Source organism: Athene cunicularia (assembly GCF_003259725.1).
Source record: "Athene cunicularia isolate RWA chromosome 3 unlocalized genomic scaffold, athCun1 chr3_part1, whole genome shotgun sequence".
In the NCBI taxonomy this organism is placed as follows: Eukaryota; Metazoa; Chordata; class Aves; order Strigiformes; family Strigidae; genus Athene; species Athene cunicularia.
In genome coordinates this window covers 108,845,397-108,851,396 of record NW_020799097.1, presented here as the reverse complement: position 1 = coordinate 108,851,396, position 6,000 = coordinate 108,845,397, and the positions used below count along the sequence as shown (strand labels likewise).

Below are 6,000 nucleotides of genomic sequence, written 5' to 3'. Positions count from 1 at the left end.
CCCCCCGTGAAAGGATCTTGTTAATCAAGGCTTTTGCTTTCTCCCACTGTCAAACACTGACCGATTCAAGAAATAACATGATGGTATTAATTAGACGAGAGCCAGTTTTGAGAAAGTGTTTCGATTTTCAGTTACTGTATTTTCACATTACAGGGTAATAATATGTCAGCAGTTAATAAAAGATATAAAAAATATTGTGTATGTGCTTGAAATATTAGCATTTTAATATCCATGTCCAGAAATAACATTTTTTCAGTAGCATTTTTTTGTATGTGGGTGGACAAGCAGTAATTGATGCACATGTACTTGTTTGATCTATAGCAGTTTAAATACAACTTCAGAGGCAGTTGTCCAAATGGCATGTCATCTAGATCTGATATTACTGCTACATCACTATAGCATCTTTCTCAGCAAACTGCCTCATGCAATGGGAGGTTATTAACACCAGGGAGAAGCGAGCTGGAGTACAACTGATTAATGTGACATATTTGAGTTTCTTTCTACAACTGTCTCAACAACCAGTCATAGAGATCTGCATCATACCCAGAAAATTAAATTTAAATTACACAGTCTTGGCTAGAAAATTGTGCAGTTAATCCCGTCCCAAAAAATGAGATTTGTTTTTTTTCCACATGAAGTCTTTTGTGATTTTTCATACCCTAGTTTCTGCCAGCATTCCCAGTGGTTTAGGTTACATTCTTCCTCTCTCAAAAAGAAAAATAGGGGTAGGAAAAAGGAATATATACGAAAGATTGTGTTTTAGGAAAGTTCCTTACTGCCTCAGAAGTTAATGTGTCCAGTGCAAAAGTACAAAATGACTACTCTAAGCTCCCTTCTGTAAGCACTTCATGAACCATATTTTTAAAGAAAAGTTTGCCACAGCTTAATGAAGATAATAATATATATCTGTTGGTTTTTCAAAACCTTTGTTTATACCATGGCTCTAGTGATATACCCTTCTACTAAGCTAAAGCAGACCTTTGTGTTTAAATATCAGCTGTAGTTGATTCTCTTTGAATTAAATAGCAAGTATTTGAATAAGCTTTTTTTCAGGAGGAAAAATGGAGTAATGTAAGCAGAGACAATAACCAAGCATTTCAGAAAAGGGGAAGAAAAGAATTAGAAGTTTAATTTCCTAGTCCTATAGCTGAAAGTATGTTTTCAGACAGTCATTTGTTAACAGTAATTAATTTTTTACCCATTAATCTTCACACAGTCAAGTGTGTTGATATCAGCTCCCTTGTATCCAGGCCATCCCATTTTACTGCCTGGTCCCCTTTGCTCCTGTGACCTTACCATTAGTTAATTCCTTCGTTACTTCCCCTCCCAACACAACCATGCTTCATCCTCCCGTGCCTTAAGCGGCAAGCTGTTGGTGCTGCCTGCCTCCTCCTGCGCCACCCTGCTCACCGGACAGGGTTTTAAATATGCTGAGTTTCCTCAGAGAGGCTTGCAGCCTTGGCAGTGCTCTCCAGGCGCCATCTGTTCCCAGCATCTCCTTGGCCAGTCTCAGGCTCCTGCTTGGTTTTTCTCTGCCTCCTTTCTTCCTGACTGACCTTCCTTCCTGTCATCTTGGAGAATCACTTTGGAAAATTTGCTAGATCAGAGCCAGCATAACTGCTAGCAGTTATCAGTAGCATCCTCACCTGACCCTTCTTATCCTCCATTCCCCTCTCTCACGCTCATATGTTGCATCTGGTCCAAAATCAAACTGCAAGCTCCTCAGAGCAGAGCCTTATCCTTCCAGCTGCCTTTAGCACCAAGCACAACAGTGCCTGGCTAGTATCATTAAGTGCCAAAGCTGTACAAATAAATAAGAATAGTTTTGATTACATAGTTGAAGTTCTCATCTCAAATAATTGAAACATTAGTCACAAGCAGTTATGCTGTTTATAATTCATATAATAATTTAGGACTGCTAGTTTTTAACTGTTGTGTAATTTGGATTTACTTGCAGTTCTCATGGGATAAAGTGTATTATTGAACAAGAAAGGAATAAACTATATTCAGAGTAGCTGTAGGGTGCTGTGATTTAAAGGAGACCTGGTGGAATACTACAGAAGAAAATATGCAGGACCATTATGCTGTTAATGAATGCACAATTCAGATTTGTGGTTTAATTTTTAGATCATATTTCCCTAGTACCCTCAGGTATAACAGGCTTCATACATAAAAACTGAGTAAGACAGTCATGTAAAAACTGAATGATAAAAAAAAAAAAAAAAAAGTTTTGTTTATTCATTTGCAAATATTTTTTTTTTAAATTACATAGCATTCAAAGAGCACTATTAGAAGGGCACAACCATAATTGCTGGTACCAGTTTTGGACCCATGGTTGTAACCTTTGAGGCAGCTTGATATTTATCAGTAGCTACAGACAGTCACTGTATTTAAGCCATGACTAGAGCATCATTTTTTGTTCTGGTCAGGAGCTTTCTTGAAATAATTACCATTTCCTTCCTCGGTCAAGGTGGCAGATTGGTGATATTTTAAACTCTCTCTTGCCTAAGAGACAAATCCCAAAGTCCTTATTTTTGCAAGCAGACCTGACTGATGTAAGCAAGACCTATTCCTGTAGGGACCACACCCCTGAATAATTGTCAGAAACAACATTATGCGGTGACTTCTAGCTTTACAAAACGTGGGTTGTAGGGGGTTTTTTGTCCCATTTTTTATATTGGCACATTAATTGTAAGCTTTTTCTACCATCCTTTCTCTGGAATCTGAACAAATGTCCAATTTTTTAAGAATCCACATATTACAATGGACTTCATTTTAAATCATACAACCACGTACCCAGAATGAATCTCAAAAGCTCTGAAAATACACAAAGAAAATAAGATGCAATCAAAAGAAATTCTGCCTGGCCTTCCAGGTTGTATACCTGCTATTTTAATTTTTTTTTTTTAATCTCTTAGAACTAGAGTATCGCTTCTTAAATGAATTTGAACAACTTGCCCAAGAGACATTCTAATCCGATCGTGTATTATGATGATGCCAGCTGGATGTTATCCTATTAGGCACTCACTGTAAATAAGGGATTTTCCACTGACTTTTAAATCCTTGATTAATAAGAATGCTTGAAGCAGTGTCCTGTAAATTAGCCATAGTGCTAGCAACAATTGCAGTTTACTTAGGAGAACTGATTTGTTTTGAATCTTCCCATCCAAATTAAAAAGCATGAGGAAAAGATAATGTGCAGTAAGTAAAACATATTACTCTATCTTGCATTATTTATCTGTACCCCATGGCTGTCTGAGACCCTTAGGTCTAAATCCTGCTCTCTGTTCAGCTAAATTCCTGTCAGTCAGAGCTCTTCTGGAGAAAGGACTCTGTTAACTAGCCCATAGTATTTCTTTAAATTATGTATTTATATTCTCTAGTGTTTCAGCTAATTCTTAGTCTCATTTTAAATTGTGTTAAGTCCAATGGCTTCCATTTGTAGCTTTGTTATCGCCATCTCACTTGCCTTTCACAGCTCCTTTGTCTTTTTTTCTGATAAAAATATGTATGAGTAGCAAGGAAAGAGGAATTTGGGTTCAAAGACAGAGGAGAACAGGTGGAAGTTGTGACACATCTGTTAATTGATACTTCAACTGGAATTGTTCCTGACATTTTTTGGAGAAAACATTTTTCACATCATCTTACCACTTCCCTTCTTATTCAAATACTGATACTTGATTTATTGCTTGCAACAAAATTAGTTTTATATCTAGTATTGACTTTGAAACATACATTATTTCCTTTAATACTCTGAGACATTAATGAGGTCTTTCTTGACATGCCATATTCACTTTTTTTTAAGGCACTATTCATTTCAGAACCATAATATACATGCACTTTTATCAGTCAAGAACATCCCTTTGTTCTTGTAGAAGTGTGAATACTCTTTCTGTAGACTGGAATTAGTGTCACTTTATAAAGACGGGTTTGACACTCCCTCTTTATAAGTAACAGAGCAAGGTATCTTTCGTACATTAAGGTATTTAATGTGTATTATTTTTCCATAGTTTTTCTCTGGTAATTTTGAATGCACTTCAAATTGTACGGAAAGTAGAGTTATTTAAAGTAAACTCTGACCATACTGTCCTCTATCAAGAATAATTAAGAGACAGTGCAGTAATTCTATAAATCTATCTGATCATTTCACTTCAGTTTGCTCCAGTTACAAGGGTTAGTCATCCATGCGTATACCAAAGCACCCTTAAACAAAATTCCAGTTAGACCAGTATATCTAATAGACCATTGTACCTGTTGTGACTATTATGTACACATGTGGTCTCCTCTGTTGGTATTTGCGTACAATTCTTCAGTGATCAGCTGATAAATCTTCAGGATTGTGGCTGCAGGTCAAAAGTATGGTATTCTCCAGTGTTATGGGCAGAAGGAAAAATATGACACTGTGGTTTCACTGACCAAACTGAAACTGTTTGGGACATACATGATCTTTTTTTATACTTACTAGTACTTTTTTATACTTATTATTTGTAGTTTTTACAGTGCAGAGTTAACTTTTTATGTGCAGGCTTTATTGGTTGCCTGGTTGTTTCTTTTTTTCTTTATACTTTAGGAAAAACATAAGTGCTTTTCCACAAAGAGACAAAGAGACTAAGATACTGATTTTCAAGTTTAAATGGTTGTATTCTGGGGAAAAGAAATGGACATCAGAAATTCAAGAGGATGTTTGCAGCTGGCTTTCATTATAACTTTGGTTTTCTACATGTCAGAAAGAATGGACAACTAGAATACTTTTTTTGATATTTTTAACTTTCATTGCAAATCTGCGAGCTAATTTTGATAGCATTACAGATATGTAGAATGGTTTTCTCCAGCTATAAATTTTCTGTGCTATAAGGAAAGATAATTTTTGTGATTCTGGCATCAAACTGTGACATAACATAGCTGTTTGTACCTTTTTTGGTTACCTTCAGCAAATTACTTCATTCTCTTATGATTCAGTCTTCTACCTGTAAAATATAATATTATTATAATAGGCTTTTCTTTGTTATGCCTGGTATATTAATTAATGTATTCCCGTATCACTTTCCTACTTCACAGAAGTGCCGAAAGCATATATTCATTAATATTCCTGAAGCGTGACAAGGAAAAGCCTATTCCTGTAATATGCTTTGCTTTCAAACTTCAGTTAGAATAATAATGATAAACAATATTGGTTAGGTGTTGGGCCTACTGTACAGAAACAAAATTTTTACGTGTTCAGACTGAAACTAGTGAAGGAAAAGTTGGTGTCCCTCCTCTATACTCATGGAGGAAGAGAAATATAATGTTTCACATTCACTGAAATGGGTTGCATCTCCTTGTCGGCATGTGTTTCATACAGAAATCCAAGAATGGCTTTTTTGCCTGCTATTATCCTTTGCCTCTTGTTTCAATATGATGTAGTCTTTTCATTCTCTCTTTGTATTTCCTTTGGTGAGGCAAACAGAAGTTTGAAATGGACAGTTATGAAATGTCTTGCCCATAGGAAAAGCTTATTATTAATTGTTTGAGAAATGACCAGGAGCACGACAGTTTATATTTCCCTGCTATTATATCCCCTAATAACTGTGGATGTTCTTATTACATTTCTAAATGACTGTTCTCAGAGGTGGCTTGAACAGAAGGTATTTCATTTTATCAGGTTCAGACTGATTGCCTCAGTGTTTCATTGAGTATCTCCCTGTTCTTGCACTGTAAGAACTGGTAGATAGGAATCCCTAGTTTCTTTTCTTTATAGTGCTTTTTGTTATACATTCCCTGTTCTGTCTCCTTTGTCTTGATTTATTTGATTTCGTTATACAAAGAACTGTCCAAGCTCATTTTGGACAGATGTTCCTAGAACCCCTTGGACCTAAACACAGCATGTGGGCAATACTTCACTTATTTAAGAAAATAAGGTCTTTTCACTTATTTAAGAAAACAGGATACTTTCTAACACTGCATATACTTATTATTGTTTTCTTTCCTTGACTTTCTTTTCATCGAATAGTTTTTTTCAAC

The 6,000-nt window shown here is 35.8% G+C and overlaps 1 protein-coding gene across 13 annotated transcripts in view; it reads left to right on the top strand.

Moving 5' to 3' along the window:
• NRXN1 (neurexin 1) overlaps positions 1–6,000 on the top strand; it is a 717,717-nt gene that overhangs the window by 690,579 nt on the left and 21,138 nt on the right. The window lies entirely within an intron of this gene.